This window comes from Amblyomma americanum, chromosome 5 (assembly GCF_052857255.1).
Source record: "Amblyomma americanum isolate KBUSLIRL-KWMA chromosome 5, ASM5285725v1, whole genome shotgun sequence".
In the NCBI taxonomy this organism is placed as follows: domain Eukaryota; kingdom Metazoa; phylum Arthropoda; class Arachnida; order Ixodida; family Ixodidae; genus Amblyomma; species Amblyomma americanum.
The window spans coordinates 153,229,357-153,247,836 of NC_135501.1; positions in this window are offsets into that span (position 1 = coordinate 153,229,357).

The window sequence follows — 18,480 nt, forward strand, 5'->3', positions numbered from 1 at the left end:
TGTCCCATGTTTCCAATTCTGAAGTTCTGCGCCAGCGAACACGCGCTCAAATTCCTCCGTGTTCGCACCCTTTCCCCCGTAGTCTTACTCGGCAGGAGGAAGTATCCGTGCGCCGTATACGGGCAGGGGCGGCTCTGACACCATCGGTCCGTCATCGGTGGCGTGCAAAAGATCTGCCAGCAGCTGACAGGTGCCCTCATTGTAGCTCTGCTCCGGACATTTGTGACGTGTGCCACTCGTTGTAGGCGTGCCCAGCGACGGCTGCTATTAGAAAACGGCTCATCAGGGAGGTGGGCCTGCGGTGGAACCGCGAACGTGACTATGTGGAGCGGACTATGAACAATCGTTTCATCAGCAACTTCTGCGACTACCTCAGCGCAATGGGTCTTCACTCCTTCTTTTAACTTTCAGTCTCCCGCATTCCTTCCCCTTTTTTCAACTTATGCCTCATAGCACACTTTTACAATAAAACAAAAGACTGCACGACAGCCGGGGCTGGAGAGGCGACCGTCTCTGTAGCGGCAGCGGAGGGCTATCGGATTGGGCGCTCATTGACAATTCTTACTGACTCACAAGCAGCCTGCCGCAAGTATCTTTGCTGCAGAGTCGGCCACAGAGCGCACCGCATACTCCGCTCTGTAGACTTCAAGACACAACAGAAAGATGCAGAGCCGATCAAACATAAGATCATCAGGGTACCGGGGCACACGGAGGTGGCAGGAAACCAAGAGATGTACAGGATAGCTCGAGGTTATACTAACTACCGAGCATCCATCGTCAACGACCTTAAGGAGTCCCTACCTGTACATCAGAAATACTCGGCCATACTAAACAACTACAAAGCCAGCAGGATGCGGTCCCCCCCATCGCACAAATCCTTTAAAAAACGAGCGGCTGTCACATGGAGAGAACTACAAACTGGGTCATATCCAAACCTAAACACACTGAGTAAAATCCCCCCACACTTTGCGAAAACGAGTGTGCGTGGTGCTATGAAAAACCTACACATCATCACATAACATGGGCATGTCGAAAAGTCGACGTCGTTCCATTTATCCCAAACCCAAGTGCGGAGCAAGGGGAGGATATGCTCTCCACCGACTGCCGCGATGTCCTGATTGGTCTGCTAAGGCGAGCTCAGCTGATGGCAGCATCAGCAGAGGTCTAGAATAGGGGAAACCGACCGTTGCGGAGATAGCTTCATCTGAACCGCATCAAAACACTTGCGTTAGAGCTCATTAATGTTATCCTATACTGTCCAGCAATAATATTCATAGTAATTGGTTTTTGGGGAACGGAAATGGTGCAGTATCTGTCATATATCGTTGGACACCTGAAGCGCCGTAAGGAAAGGGATAAAGGAGGGAGTGAAATAAAAAAGGAAGAAAGAGGTGCCGTAGTGGAGGGCTCCGGAATAATTTCGACTAGCTGGGAATCTTTAACGTGCACTGACATCGCACTGCACAAGGGTGCCTTAGCGTTTTGCATTTATAATAACGCAGCCGCCGCAGTCGCGTTCGAACCCGGGAACTCCGGGTCAGTAGACGAGCGCCCTAACTACTCAGCAACCGCGGCTGGTCGCTATCCAGCAATGCTCTCGCTTTTTCGATTTTACTAAACCACTGCTGCTCCGTAGGCTACAGGCATGGAGTTGCATGCGTTAACACTGTAAACTTCGTTACGCTTCTTTTTAAGTGTCTCTTAATTTTTATTGACTAACTTGAAGACTAACGCAGGATCTGACATGCACCCATACTTCATGTAGCTGTGCTCAAGCACTGAGGAAACTGAGAAAAAAATTAATACGCTTGCTTAAAGCGCCAGTGCCTCTTTGAGCGTCCGGAAAATTGACATGGCCTGCATACTTTCTGCAAAAAAGATCGCCTCCATTAGCAGTCGGCAATGTTCTAGATCTTGCGCACGAAAAGAAAAATATTGACGGCAATTTGCTTTTTTTAACTGAATGCGACGACGGTTTATCAGTAGCGGAGGAAAGACAGGTGGACGGCCTCACTTTTAAGGTCCCTAATGCAACCAACACGGAGGAGGTAGATATCGCCCTCGTGGATGCCTCCCACCCTCAATCTAAATTTATTTTATACGCCTCGCCAGGGGCCTGCCGAAACTATGAGCTAGGGTGGATAAAGCCTACAACGTAAGGAATACTTCGAAGAATAGCTCGGTATCACGACTTCACGATCCGATCTCTCATATGGACTGCTGGCCACCAGGGCTTACCAGCGAATGAGGCCGCACACTCATCCGCCCACGCGAAAACTAACCGGGCCCCCCGACATAGACCCTACCGATCTGGACAGGACACATATTCTCTTTTACCATTCAAAGATATACCCGCTTAATACCGGGACTCGCACCGTAAGTACCCGCCTCTTATGAAAAAGCTAGGGGAAGCGGCCGAAAGAAAACGGACTTTTCAACACACTACTGTGCCCGGCAGTAGAGAGAGAGAGCTAGAGCAAACCTTATGAAAGAAATAGACAGAATGAGCCGGCGCAGTTTCTGAATACCGACATCTTATTCCGCGTCCCTAATCCGGAATGCCGCAAGATCCCGACCCTTCGCAAGCCCGGCGTGCGAGGGCAGCTTCTGCCGTCGGACTCAAGAACTCGAGGAGGAAGGTCACCCAATCCTTTTTAGGGGGAGGGAGGTGGGATGGGGAGGGAAGTGCAGACTATGTTTACAGGCCCGCATCATGTGAGATAGAGAACAGAGCTCCTCAGAGTGTGGACTCAAAGGATTCACTTTCGGGCCATACCCAGCAGCCATGGTGACAGACCAGTAAGTGTTCGGCTGTAGCTGTCGCAGAAAGCGTTCGTCTGCCTTCGACAGCCCCTTTGCTGATGGAGGGAACAGGCGATGTCTCGAAACTGCAGAAGCGGTCAGCTAGGCTCATCGTCTGCGGAGGACGCGGCAGTAGGTGCCCGGAGGATAAGTGGTCCGGCAGCCGCATACGCAGCTTCGCTACTGAAGAGTCCCAAGTGGGCCGGTGCCCACACGATGCGTATAGGCGTGGGTTCGGAGTCTGTAGAGTATGTCATAGGCTAGAGGACATACCTCGCCCTTGACATAACTCTCGCAAGCGAAACGCGGGTCTGAGATAACTGCATTCGGGGTCTGCGATAGCGAGGGCAATAGGGATTCTTCGGCTCGGTGGGCATTCACAGCCCATTCTCAGCATTCTCAGCGGTGGGCGGTACTCATTTTGATCGTTCTTTCTCTGACCTTTGCTCTTTAAATGTGGAGGTGGCTGACGCCTTACACATGGTCGGGGCATGCCAGCAAACCCGTTCACTTCCACCCATAACCCATTCCCCTACCCGAGAGGACTGGGAGACGGCCCTGCTCGGCTGCCCACACCTAACGGCTCAACAAGCCCTGGATCTGCGAGCTCGAGTGGCTGTCCAGACGATTAGGATCCCTGAATAAAGAACTCCATCTAGAATTGTAAGGGGAGCGGACCACTAAAGGCTGCTTGCCTGTCAGCCTTTCTGTAAACATTGCAGAGAAGCTGTATACCTCTAGCGCCCAAGAAAATTTTCGTGTCATCGTCGTCAGCAGAAAACACCACGAGTGTAAAACTGCCCAACAGCATATAAATCGTATATCATACAGATCATAAAGGAGTCGGAACAAAAAAAAATGTATAATTTATTTTATTTATTTATTTGGTCGTCAAAGGTCCACGAGGGACATTACATAAATAAATAAATAAATAAAGGAGGGATTGAAAGAAAAAAGGAAGACAGAGGTGCCGTAGTGGAGGGCTCCGGAATAACTTCGACCAACTGGGGATCTTTAACGTGCAGTGACATCGCACAGTATGTGGGAGTCTTAGCGTTTTGCCTCCATAAAAACGCAGCCCCCGGGTAAGGTGGTGGTGGTAGTGGTTTTTTTTATTAAAGTAATAGTAAAAAGGAAGGATAAGATTTTTTCTAGCCCCGGCATCTGCCATCGATACTGAAGCACCTGAGCTGGGGTAGTGAAATAAAGGAGAGCAGGCAGAATCGATAAATTAAATGAAAGAGGTGACGGGACAGGGAGAGAGGATAGGGGGAGAAGCAGTATATACAAACTATTTACACAATAAGAAATGTGTCCAGGTTGTGCGCGTGATTAGTTCATGTTGGAGAAATTAAAACACACGCGCACAGCACTTTGTTGGCTACAACTGGAGCCGGGCGTCCAGTTATTAATCGTTCAAGGTAGAACTCTCGGAGCGTTCGGTCACTGCGTGTAACTACCTGACGGAGAACAGACGGGACGTCAAGCCCCTGTGTTCGAGGAATGAATGAATGAATGAAAAACTTTATTGTATAAGGGTTATTTCTCGCAGCGTAGGTGGAGCCCTCAGTCCAGGGCCCCAGCGGCCTTTGCAGTCTTGCGAGCCCTGTCGATCAGCTTGAGCTGCTCTTCAGGCTTCGAGCTGGACAATGCACAGAGGCTCACCAAGGTTCGCTCACGAGGGAGCGCACTGCCATGCGGCCACAATAGCGTCTTGAGGGAGTCTGGTAGTGTGGCCAGGCCCCGCCGCAGAGGCTCAGTGGTTAGGGCGCTCGACTACTGATCCGGAGTTCCCGGGTTCGAACCCGACCGCGGCGGCTGCGTTTTTATGGAGGAAAAACGCTAAGGCACCCGTGTTCTGTGCGATGTCAGTGCACGTTAAAGATCCCCAGGTGGTCGAAATTATTCCGGAGCCCTCCACTACGGCACCTATCCTTCCTTTCTTCTTTCACTCCCTCCTTTATCCCTTCCCTTACGGCGCGGTTCAGGTGTCCGACGATATATGAGACATATACTGCGCCATTTCCTTTCGCCCAAAAACCAATTAATATTATTAGTGTGGCCAGCGCCCTATAGGCCGCAAGCATATCGCGACGAGCATACTTGAAGCTGGCGTTGCTGTGCACTTCCTGCGCTTACTGTGGAAAAAGCATAGGATTTTCTGTTCATGAGGTAGAATCCACAAGTGCTGCGTTCTCGTGTGTTTTTCTTTTTTATTAACTGCGCACAGGTGAATAGAAACCCGATTCTTGGCCGATTCCCTCCAGTGTGGGTATGTGCCGTCTTTTGATGGGCTAACAACAACGTTGCTAGGCAGCAGTGTTGAGCCCAGCGTTGCCTTTGTCCCGAACACGAGGTAACGACAAGCGTTCAAGCGAAATATTTAATATACTCTGGCCGTCCGCGCAAATCAAGCGAAATGCGGCGACTGCATTGCCATTCTACTCGGCGCTTTCTCTGAATTTGACAGCCAGCAGTAAAGACAGATTGCAGTCACACGTGGCCATCGTATAAGGGGGTACTGCAGTTACTTCGAACAGACAGGGTTCTTTAAAGAACTTCGCGTACACATCGAAACGATACCGCCGTTGCAAGGATTCGGTCCCACATCCTCTGGTTAAGGCACCGGATGCCTAATCAGTAAGGAACGCGCGGAACCTGCCTTACTCAGTGCTGTGAAGCGTGCTGTCGCTCGCTTGCGAAAGCCGCACCACTGACTACAAATAGCGCTCCACCAGAACCACCTGTGGGCGTTGCATAGGCATGCATTCCAGGCATGTTCCAGGGCTTCGTGTGGATAAATGGATGGATGGATAAGATAGAACCATTCAAAGCAGGCGGTGGCTCACGCCACCCAGCCTTGACTCGCGAGATTTCACTGTTGTCTTGTTTCCAGCTGCAAATCAGAGAACCTTTGCTTGGTTATTCGCACCCGTTTAAAATCTATTTTTCCTTTCCTTTCCTCAAACCCCACTGAATTGATTTGGCTGCTGGGGAAAGGAAATGGCGCAGTATGTCCCACATATCGGCTGACACCTGAACCGCGCCATTGCTTTGAAGAAATGAGCCATCATGTGAAATGTTGCGCCGTCTAACGAAGCGCATAACAACTGCACACGAGCACAAAACAGTGAAAAGTTTCGTACATCCCTTGGCTGCGAATCAGGGGGGGGGGGGGGGGGGGTGTTGTGGACGCAGCCGGCAGAAACGGGACGTTGGCAGCCCTCACCTCGGCCCGGGTGACGACGATCGGCTGACAAAGGACTTCGAAGACGAACAGCTTCTCATGGAGCTGTTCGCAGGGGACTCCTCTTGTTTTCTCTCTAGCGAACTCCTGCGACATCCTCGCGCTTCGAACTTTTGTTCGCGTGCCTCGCACCGTCTATGTGCCCAGCAAGTTTCGTCGTCATCAAAGTACCACGCGCTCGTGAAAAAATTACCATATCGATCTTTTCTGGCACCCGAAATACTGTCTGATTAAAAATTTATAGACCCAAGGGACTTAATATTGAGCGCGACCAGACTTTTTTAAAAAAACGTAAAGCAGTTTTTCTGTGAAAAATTTACTTTTCAGAATCACGCCGACGACGCGGAATCCACGAATGGGCACCGAAGAACAGCGCTCTAAAAATAGGGCTTCGAATGGTTTTTCTATAAGGAGGAAGGCCCGAATGCCTGGACCCCGTAGAGTATCTGTTACGGGTCCAATTGGACTTATTTTTGGAAATGTGGCGGAGAGTTTGAAGGATGCTTCACTCCCCACACCGGATGGCCCGGTATTGCTCTGCCTCCGGGATCGGCCTTGTCTTTAGTGCGTCTTTACTATCCTGTCTTTCTTTCCCATCTTTCAACTCTCCTACTATCTGCACGTGGTAGCGATTGTGGCTCGTCTTGAGCCAGTGAGCAGGCCTGTGCACTTTCCTTTCCTTTTCTTTGTTCCTGGCAACAACAGACAGACAGAGAGACCATAAGGAGGAAGAGAATAAACTTTATTTTCATCGACCAAGGTAGCAGTTGGTGTGGGGTTATAGGACCATCTTGTGGCCATGAACCCGGGGCGTTCAGCGACTTCTAGAGCTCTTGCCACAACCCTGACCTGTGTGTCCGAGTTGGAACTGAGCGATGCGGCCTCCCACTGGTCTGGTTTCGAGAGGTGCAAATCTCGCGGAGGGGAGTCCTGAGGGCAAGCCCAGACTATGTGGGATAGAGTGGCATGTTGGCCACATAGTTGAAAGGAGGGAGAGTAGACCCCAGGGTATACGCGGGCATATATCGGGGGCATATATCAGCCCAGGCCATCCATAGCTGAGGATAAAGGATCGCGCGGCAGTACGACTGTGAGGCATCCAGGACCGGCTTTCGAAGCTTTGTGTCAGTGCTCGTTACGCACCGCGGCGAGCTACTGGAGTGCATGACTGACTCATGAGGAAACTGCTTGAATTTCGTTTAGTTTATGGCGTTTTAACGTCCCTAAGCGACGCGGGCAATGAGGGACGCTGTAGCGGAGGACTCCGGTTAATTTTGATGACTAGGGAACCTTCAACGTGCACCGAGAACGCACAGTACACGGGCCGCCCTGCTCCCCGCCTCCATCAAATCGCGGCCGCCGGGACCGAGATCGAACCCGGGTACTCAGGCTCAGCAGGTGTGCGCCCCAACCACTGAGCCACCACGGCGGGTCATTATTTTGGCCTCGGTTCTGAATCAAAGCAGTACAAGAAAAACTGGAACAGCGTTTTCGCTAAGCCCCGCCGCGGTGGCTCAGGGGTTAGGGCGCTCGACTACTGATCCGGAGTTCCCGGGTTCGAACCCGACCGCGGCGGCTGCGTTTTTATGGAGGAAAAGCGCTAAGGCGCCCGTGTGCTGTGCGATGTCAGTGCACGTTAAAGATCCCCAGGGTGTCGAAATTATTCCGGAGCCCTCCACTAAGGCACCTATTCTTCCTTTCTTTCACTCCCTCCTTTATCCCTTCCCTTACGGCGCGGTTCAGGTGTCCAACGATATATGAGACAGATACTGCGCCATTTCCTTTCCCCCCAAAACCAATTATTATTATTATTATTATTATTATTATTTTCGCTAACCAAAACTCTAGCTTCTGCTTATCACGTATGCCTTCATAGTATAGATAAGTCTCCTCTGCTTTCGCGAGAACACTCTTCACGTAGGTTAGAAAGAAACACTTGTGCTTAAAGTTGTCGGCCGACCCTTCGAACCTGACTTCCATGGAGACAGCACGCGGATAGAAATTGATTTAGTGCTGTACTTCTTTACGCGTTCCCCGTGGCTCCGAATTCTCGACGCTTTTAGCCTTGTATCTATGCAGGGTAGCATGTTTTCATTCAGACTGAGCTGCATTAGAAAGTAAACGTCAGTAATGTGGCGTATTCTTTTCATTACATGGTACGAAATAGTGTACTTGCGACGGCAAACGGATGAAGGAATAAACAAGTATAAAAAATAAAGCGGATTAGCTCAGGTAATCCAGGATATACAAAGCGAAAGATGTCGGCGTTCACTGTGTTCACGGGCGTTGGCGTTGAGAATGTTCTAGACGGCGATGGTTTTGAGGAAAGGAAGGGCACACAACCGCCTACCCTCCCTCCCCCCCCCCCCACCCCCCGGATATGCGGACGCCTCACTCGCGCTTTATACATGTGTGGTGAGAAAGATCGGGCCTGAATACATTAGCACTGACAGCGTTGTGGCTGACATGCGGCACTGCAGCAGTAGCTAGGCCCCAGCGTTTATTTGGTGATCTATATCTCGCGATCGACCATTAACTGCATGCCACCTACCAGGGTGCCAGGGAGGGCGCGCTGCCTATCCAGTGTGCGGAACGCAATCAACGGAAGCTTTTGCTGTTGGACACCAATGCCACCGTACATGAAAGCGAGATTGAAGCCTCCACCCACCCACGGAGCCGGTTGTGCACCCTTCCTTTCGTGGAAATGGGCGGCCTTTGCAAAGTTGTCAGCGCCAATGAAATGTATGAACGCCGTCGGCTCACTTGTTTTCTTTGGTTTTTGAGGAAAGGAAATGGCACAGTAACCGCCTATATCGGTGGACACCCGTACCGCGCCGTAAAAGAAGGGATAAAGGAGAGAGGGACAGAAGAAAAAGAAAACTGAAAATTGAAAGTTGGATTTTGAGGAAAGGCACGGCGCTGCGCAGCGGCGGAACACCTGTCACTACTGCACATGCGCCACTAGTAGCACTGAACAACAACAACCGCGTGGGGATCTTTAACGTGCACTGACATCGCACCACACACGGGCGCCTTTGCGTTTCGCCTCCATCGAAACGCGTCCGCCGCGGTACGGTTCGAACCCGGGTTCGAACCCGTATGAGTATAGCCGTGGCGCTATAACCACTGGGCCACCGCGGCGGGTCAGCTTTACACTATTCTAAAGCAAAACATCGTTTACTTGATTTATGGGGGATTAACGTCCCAAAGCGACTCAAGCTATGAGGTATGCAACTGTCATAAAATTATTTGCATTAACCTTGTAAATTTCGCTACGTTTCTGATAACTATCAAGTTATCAATAAATATCAACCGAGGACATGACATGGGGTGTAATTCTTTAAGCTGCGCGGTACCACTGAGAAGCTTTGAAAACAAATTGAATAGGCTCCCCTAAAATACCAGTGTGCCTCTGAGCGTTCCGAACAGTGGCATGGACTATGTATCACGAGGAATGTTTGGACCATACCACTGTTCTGAAGGTGTACCGAACCCTTATAGGCGCCATCGTAATCCTATTCGATTTGTTTTTAAGCTATTCAGTGGTCGTGTGCAGCATAAGCAATCTAAGTATCAAGAAGTCCAAGTAACACGCGGAATGTTTGGATCTGATACCTGATTTTACATTTTCTGCAGGAGTGCAATAGTGGAGTGCTTGGGTTGAAATACTCTGGCACGGGTCGGCCCGGTATTGCACTGCCTCCGGGATCGGCCGGAGGTTATTAGCGCGCGCGCCTTTTCTTTCTATATTTGCTGTCCTGACCTTTAACTCTCCTACTTTCAGCAGGCGGCATCGAGCGTGGTTCGGCTTGAGCCAAGAGGCAGGCACGAGCACTGTCCTTTTCTTTCTTCCTATCAGCAACAACAGAAACAGCAATTTTGGCTTTATTTGAACGCTGTCAGACAATGTCTTCGTATTTGGTGGAAACAACAGTAACGGAATGAATGAATGAATAAATGAATGAACGAAGGAAAGAATGCGGGATTGAGAGAAGGAAGGTACAAAGGGAGCCGAACAACCAGGTGGTCGGGGATAATTCCGACGACCGAAGTTCTTTAACGTGCACTGATATCGCGCAGCGCACGGGCGCCTTTTGAAGCGAAAAGCGTCACTACGCCAGCTTTTCGACCCGTCAGCGGGGCCGCAAGTTTGACCTTGAATGTATCTAGAGCTCAAAGGGGCCGCAAGTTTGGACCTGAATGTAGCTAGACGTCAAACCATGAGCTTACTCACCGAAAAACAGCGCGCTTGCACGGGACACGAGAAAGGAGACACGCACACACACAGCGCTGACTTACAACTGCAGGTTTTATTGCATTGCTCACAATACATACTAGAAAGGAAAAAACAAAAACAGTGGAAGGCGAGGAAGAATTCCTTCTGTCGCATCACGTCGTCATAGTTAAAGATATTGAATCTCTTTTCTTGTCAATGCTATCGATGGTGTGCTAACGCATGACGCGGCTTTCCTATCAATGATGAAAGCTTCATACAGCTCGCGCTTGTGCTGGTGATTATATCGCCTCAAAATCTGGCTTCGTCCATAGTTAGGTGTGCAGTGACAGCCAGACATGTGTTTTGCCAGCGTGCTGCAGTTGTAAGTCAGCGCTGTGTGTGTGCGTGTCTCCTTTCTCCTTTCTCGTGTCCCGAGTAAGCGCGCTGTTTTTCGGTTAGATCATGTACCAACTGGCCCGGCAACTGTACTTAATCCATGAGCTTAACTGGTGGTAGTATGGTTCGACACATGACGTCTGCTACAGCAGCGACAGGAGCTATCTCCACTTTGACCTTTATTTTGATCTTTGACCTTGACACTCGCTCAAGTGGCAAAGCGTCCTTCGGCACCGCATGCACAGGTCATGAAAGTGGTTTCTGGCGCCACTCCAGTTGTAACCAACACAGTGCTGTGCGCGTGTGTGATTTAATTCCTCTAAAATGAACTAATCACGCGCACAACCTAGACAAATTGCTTATTGTGGAAATAGTTTGTACATATTACTTCTCCCCCTGTCCTCTATTCCTGTCCCCTCACCTCTTTCATTTAATTTCTCCATTCTGCCTGCTGTCCTTTATTTCCGCTGCCCCAGCTCAGGTGCTTAAGTATCGATAGCAGATGCCGGGGCTAGCAAAAATCTTTTCTTTCCTTTTTACTATTATTTTTAATAAAACCACTACCACAACCACCACCACCATAAAACGCCTCACGCCGCGGTGGCTGAGCCTACTGCGCCGGAGTACCCGGGCTCGAACCCGACCGCAGCGGCCGCATTTCGATGGAGGAAAAACGCTAAGGCGCCCGTGTGCTGTGCGATGTCAGTGCACGTTAAAGATCCCTAGTGGTCGAAATTATTCCCGAGCCCTCCACTACGGCACCTCTTTCTTCCTTTTGTCTTACACTCCCTCCTTTATCCCTTCCCTCACGGCGCGGTTCAGGTGTCCGCTGATATATGAGACAGATACTGCGCCATTTTCTTTCCCCCAAAACCGATTATTATTAGGGAAGGAAATGGCGCAGTAACTGTCTCGCGTATGTCGGTGGACACCCGAACCGCGCCGCAAGGAACGGAATAAACGAGAGAGTGAAAGAAGAAATTAAGGCAGCACCTTGCCATATCGCAGGGCATTGGTGCATCCCTTAACCGCTGCAGAGGACACTCAAGCACGTGTGAGCCACCCGCCGCTGTGGCTCAGTGGTTAGGGCGCTCGACTACTGATCCGGAGTTCCCGGGTTCGAACCCGACCGCGGCGGCTGCGTTTTTATGGAGGAAAAACGCTAAGGCGCCCGTGTGCTGTGCGATGTCAGTGCCCATTATAGATCCCCAGGTGGTCGAAATTATTCCGGAGCCCTCCACTACGGCACCTCTTCTTCCTTTCTTCTTTCAGTCCCTCCTTTATCCCTTCCCTTACGGCGCGGTTCAGGTGTCCAACGATATATGAGACTGATACTGCGCCATTTCCTTTCTCCCAAAACCAATTATATAACCAATTATAGTACGTGTGAATTTAAAGTTGAGAATGAGCAATTCCTCATAAATAGCGCATTAGCTCATTAACGCTGTCGCTTCATACGCCTAAACACGCAGCTTAAGTTTGTCCCCTCCAATTTTTTGTTTGTTTGGCATCGCTGGGATTTTCTGCACCATCTGCGAGTGCACGTACTATCACACGCCGCCGGCATTTCTCGTAATAGGATTAGTTATCCCATCGCATCGCCGCTTTCGCCATTAAAATACCGTGCATCCCCCACAACCCGATACTGTGACCTTTCAGCAATCATTTTTCCTACGTACAGCACGAGACTGGAATGACGTGCGCGCCGAAGTTGCCACTATCATCAAACCACAAGCATTCAAGGGGCTCATCGAAAACCTCTGATCATAGTTTATTATCTTTGTCAAAACCATCCACTCCCTCATGTAATGTTTCGAAGAGGCCTTTGAAGAAATTAATGAATGAATGTGCTTTCGCATTAAAATTTTTACACACATTACCCTGAAGCTGCTTGCTTCCCCGCGGTAAGGAAAGATCTAACACATACATACACAGCACGCTGCTACCTTTTGTGCTCTGCATCAGCGCCAGAGCTAGGACGAATTGTGAGACGTTGCAGGCGTGGAGAAATGGAAGAGAAAAGAACTTGCCAAGTCAGGAAGGTGTTGGCCACGCTAAATGGCCCGCGTGCAGTGGCGTCACGTATGACTTCACTGGGATTAATGCAGCCTTGCAATGCATCTCGCTGAGTAGACCGCGACCTCATGTGATAGTATGCATGCATTGTGAGGACATGCACACTCTGGGAAGAAAAAAAAAACGAAATAATAACGAATAAACTACATATATACTAGCCACCAGCTACAGTTGTCGCTATATATAGCTTTACATTAACCGTTGTTCTGCGAATTGTGCAATTTAAAAAAAAAAGTGTCAGGCACTTACAGCAGAAATATAATCAATGAGTAAATTGTTCCTATGTGGTATGTTGCCGAACAATTGATGGTATTGAGAGTTTTTTTTATTTGAAATACCCTCAGGGCCATACGGCATTATAGAGGGGAGTGGTTATACAATGTAGTAAAACATAGAAATATGAGCACAATATTACAGAAGGTTGCTAGTTATACAGTGTTAACTAATGCGTCTTGAAATAAGTGGTGATCATCGATTAGTGAAAGTGGTGCGGGAACTGCGGGAGAGTTGGTAGAGCGCTGGATCACAATCTCTGCAAATGTGTTGTAGGTTTTGTATGATGACGGCAGCGATTACAATTAAGGCCAACGCTGGTAGCTGCCATCTTTGTTACGCTGCAGGTTTAACTGAGGTCTCATCATGGAGCCGCACTTTACTACGTTTTCATGGTATACAGCTGACAGACTGTCGGCTACGGCGGAAGCTTTCGAATGCATGACTTGGCCCTTAACGTGATCCTAATTTCCTCTGCATGCAGGGGCGTAGCCAGGTTATCTAATACACAAGTAATCTAATACACAATGGCATTGTCAATGACAATGGCAATGCAGTTATTGCTGCGTTTGATCCCTCCACAAATTCTATGAGGAGGGCCGCGCTGCAACATGAACTCTCGCCCCCCCCCCCCCCCCCACGAACAAAATTTTTGCTACGCCGCCGTCTGCATGGTTAAATTTAGCAGCTCAAATAACCATTAAAATAGTACCATAGTCGGATACAACTCAAGAGTGCAGCGGCTTTTCCCCGTCAGAGGACCCCTTCCAGCCAATGGCGTCGGCCGATTGTCATGACCCTGCTAGCGTGGCAATGCAGGGAGCGGCGCCACAATTGAAAGAGAGCTATGTGGCCGGAAATTAGAGGGAAGGGATTATCCCGTTACAATGACCACATTCTTTAGGGTACCTGTTGTAATCCAGTAAGTTTGGTTTTGTAGCCTTACCTGCGTCTATATAAAAGCGTATAAAAAAATCCCCCGCCCCGTAGCGGTGGCACAACGGGCTTAAAGCAATTAAAAGTAAATAATGAGCCGCGAGCAATTTTGTAAAACATTCAAAGCAGTAAACAAAGGTGATCTGAGAAAGCTGCAAAGGTATGGCAAATAGTGAAAGTAAATCAAAGTTCAATTATACCAGTTTGAATTAACAAGCATCCGCTTATGATGCTTCATATTCACTCGCGAACGCCCCATTATGTACTCTATGAACAGAAGCTGTAGAGACCGGTTATATAAAAAGTCTACGTGCTCCCGCAATGGCGCCTTGGAGAGTTGTTTGAATCTTTCGTAGTACATGTTAGAGAGTTTTAGAATAGGGCGACCCTATGGGTTATTTGCGTATGGGAATAGCGGGGCGTCGTGCGCAGACTCGTGACAATAACGTCCCTCACTTCGGTTATTGCCCTGCGCCTGAGCACTGCCGCCCCGCTTTTCCCATATGCACGTAACCGATAGGGCCACTATTGTTAGCGCCGCTTACGCGACCACGAGAGAAAAAAATAACACTGGTCCTTCGCGCTTTGTAAAAGCCTGCTCTCGAGCGGTTATAACTTTGTATACACTCCGATAAAACCTAAGAACGCAGTGGCTCTTCCTCGTCAAACACACCCCCTTCCAGCCAATCGCGTCGGCCGATCCTCATAACCTTGATAGTGTGACAAAACACGGAGTGGCAACCACGAGTCCATGAAGATACCATTTTAGTTAGTCCTGTTTACTACTTTACTTCTTTCCGTGCGTTAATCGGAGAAGAAAGGAAGAACGATAAAAAGCTAGCAGTTCAAATCTCATCAGCTGGGAACGAGGGCTTTGACGACAGGGCGGCTCTCGCCTTCTCGAGACGAGCCATGTTGACCACGTAGCTGACGTACATGGTGACCATCAAGACGACGCTAATTGTCACCATAACTATGAACAGCCAAGTCAGGTTAGTCGGCCTTTCCGAAGGCGTCGTAGTATCCTCACTGGCGGGCCTTGTCCCCCATATGGACTGTGGCTGGTTGGCCGAGCCCTTCTCAGGTTTCGCTAGTAACATCTCCCTTTTTAAGTTGATATTCTTAACGCTGGGATTCGTAATTATATCGCTGAGGCTCAACTTCGATGCGTCGGGATTTTGCCGAGGTCCGTAGTTTGAAGACAGCAAACACAAAATATTCCCGGCGGTGAAGTTTTCTCCGAAGACACTGGCCATGTATGGCAGATCGCTGTACTCTGGACTACAGGTTGGTTCTCGGACGGGCTCGGACCCCTCCACAGAAGGCTCGGTGGTTTCGGCAAAAGCAGTATGCTGTAGACCCAAGCCAGGTAGAGTGCTTCCAAAACGACCTTTGTCCTTGAAGTCTCGGCTGGTGGCGGGTCGCTTCCTCGGAGCCAACCACCGTGGCTTACCGCGCCCCGCCGAACGGCACCGACGGTCTTCAAGGTGCCCGTTACACGTTGTTAAGATCCCTCGTTCAAGCGGAAACCGGGTATTTCTCGGACCGGTTCAACTTTCACCGCAGGCTCACTGACTTCCTCGAAGGCAGCTATCAACGCCGTAGGTACGATAGACTGCAAAATATCTCGCTTTGTTTGTAGGACGGGTGTCACGGTGGCCGCACTCTTCTCGACGTGCAATCGAGCAGCGTGCAGTGTGCCCCTGTGTCGGTTGGCAATTCGTCGTATGAGCTACACTGTCTGATGGACGGTGTTTGTGATTTTGGTTAGCGTGGAAGTGTTCTTGCCGTTGCTCTGGACTAGGATGCCTAGGATTCGGACCTTTTCCACTTCTGGGATGGGGCTGCCGTCCAACGTGAGATTTATTGGAGGCGGGAGGCCTAGGTCCGTCCTACATCTAGGTGGTCGAAGAATGAGTAACTCGGATTTGGTACGGGAGCTGGCCAGGCCGACGGTTGCTGCATGCGCTGCCACCAGGTAGGCACCGGCCTGCAATGTTTCTTCTATGCCTCCGGCATTTCCTGTGGTTGTCCACAGTGTAATGTCGTCGGCATAGAAGGAGTGCGAGAGATTAGGTACTGCATTTAACGCCTTGGCCGTGGGAATGAGTGCTATACTGAAGAGCAGAGGCGAGGACTGACCCTTGCGGAGTGCCTTTGCTAACGAGTGCGAAGGTTGGGGAGGAGAGAGACCCGAAGCAGATTTCTGCTGTGCGGTGTCTTAGAAAAGCTGAAATGTATTTGAAGGTGCGCGGCCTGTTTCTAGAGCCGAGAGCACTAGGAACAGGCCCAAAGCTAGTATTCCTCGCGTGGGTTTTGCATTTCGGGGGTGTAGGGCCTCTTTCGAAATCTGAAGCTTAACGTCCTGTGTGGACAGATAACTGCGGAAGCCAATCATCGTGTGGGGGAGTAGTTCGTGATCGTCGCTATAGTTCTGTAGGCTTTTCAGGACCGCATGCTCGAGCAGTTTGCCTAGAGAGGATGTGAGGGATGTTGGCCGTAGGTTTTTTTTTTGTATCTAGAGGTTTGCCTTGTTTCGCAATAAAGGCTATGCGGGCGGGCGTCCATTGGGCTTGCCAGCATCTGTTGAATAGGTCTTGCCAGCACCTGTTGAATAGGTCTGTTATAGCCTGTATGGAGCGCTCGTCCAGATTCCTAAGCATCTAGTTGATTTTGTCTGCCCGCGGGGCCGAAGTGGTGCGTAGTTTCTGCATGGCGACTTTTACTTCCCATGTAAAAAATGTCCTCATCTGTGCAGTTTCGAAGCTCGACATTACAGAGTTTCTTGCAATGCTATGACGGTAGGAATCTAGTCTGCTGAGAGGTTTTGGAGGTGAAGTTGCAGGCTGTCGCGCTTCGATCAGAAGCTCCTGCAATTCCACTGCCACACTCGTATGTAGCTATGTTGTGCAGCCATGTTGGGGGGCAGCTGACGGGTCTATGAGATTTGGGCCGTTTGGCTGGGTGATGAATTGTCCTTATATGTGGGGCTGGATTTGAGCCATATAGGCTTCATGTGCGCCAGCAATGTTTGCCATCCATGCTGTAGTATCAGTGCGAAGGGCGTTCATGTTTTGTTCGAGGCTTTGAATTATCGAGGTTAGCTGAGTGCGCGCAGCTGTGTCTACCGAGTTGTGGGGGTCATTTACAGCTTGCGCCTTGCGCTTAACTGAGGGGTTGCGAGTAAGTGACGCAGCACGTGAGGAGGAGGTGGAGGCATGGGAAGGAGTGAGTTTCTTGGGTGTGATAGTTTGTACTGCGTGGGGGTGGGGGGGCGAATTCTTTGTAGGCTGTTCTCGCCTGAGAAGCAGCTGTAATTGTTGGCGGAGCTCTGCAATTTCTAAACCCTGCTGTCGGAGTTGTGCTCTGAGCTCTTGGTTCTCTTTAGCAAGTGAGGGAGGTCCCGGCTTCCAGCTCACCTGTGTGTCCATGGGCTGGCCTTTTGGCCCCGGTAGTGGCGGGAAGGAGGCGGACCGGCTCCTGCGTTGGCTTTTCCGTGAGACGGACCTGGAACCGGCTATGCAGTTGCTCCGAAGCCGGCTGCGTGATGAGTGCACGTTAAAGATCCCCATGTGGACGAAATTATTCCGGAGCTGTCCACTACGGCACCTCTTTCTTCCTTTCTTCTTTCACTCCCTCCTTTTTTCCTTTCCCTACGGCGCGGTTCAGGCGTTCAACGATATATGAGACAGATACTGCGCCAATTCCTTTCCCCAAAACCAATTATTATTATTCAAGGAAAGTAAATGACGCCTGTCGCACATATCTCGATACTTTTCCACTACTGGGGTTTTTGCTGACGACGACACGAAAATTTCCTTGGACGGTAGAGGTATACAGCTTCGCTGTAAAAGTCTGGAGGACGCTTCAGCCTCGCCTTGAAGAGTACGACGCGAGAGCGTGTTGCAGCATTGACAAGGAATTCACGGAACGCCAACGATCCCCAGGTGGTCGAAAGTATTCCGGAGCCCTCCACTACGGCACCTCTTTCTTCCTTTCATCTTTCAATCGCTTCTTTATTATTTCCTTTGCGGCGTGGTTCAGGTGTCCAACAATATATGAGACAGATACTGCGCCATTTCCTTTCCAGAAAATAATAATTATTATTATTAACTCGGCTAACCTACGAATTCAGCAAAAAGCAAGGACGCTTGCTAACAGTCTGAGGCTCCTCCATGGCAGCTCGGCTACACGCTCACAACCGCGCCGTTCTATATATACACACACGATCACGTGGCTATGACATTTTATCAAATGGTCTCATGACACCCAATCGGATGTCTTCACGTCGCTTCACATGACTCCCATCGAATGTTCTTAATGTCAAAGGTCAAATAAATGTAATGGGTAAAGGTGAGGGGTCAAGGGTTCGACACCATAACTGCACAACATATAGTCATAAACGGCAAACCGTGGTTGGGCTGAAGATCGCTCGAGCTCATTCTGCAGCCTAAGCGAAGACTGCTTTACCCAGCTTAGTGAAGCTTTTCGCTTCAAATTGAATGTAATCAGCATAGCTTTGCTGTCAAACCAA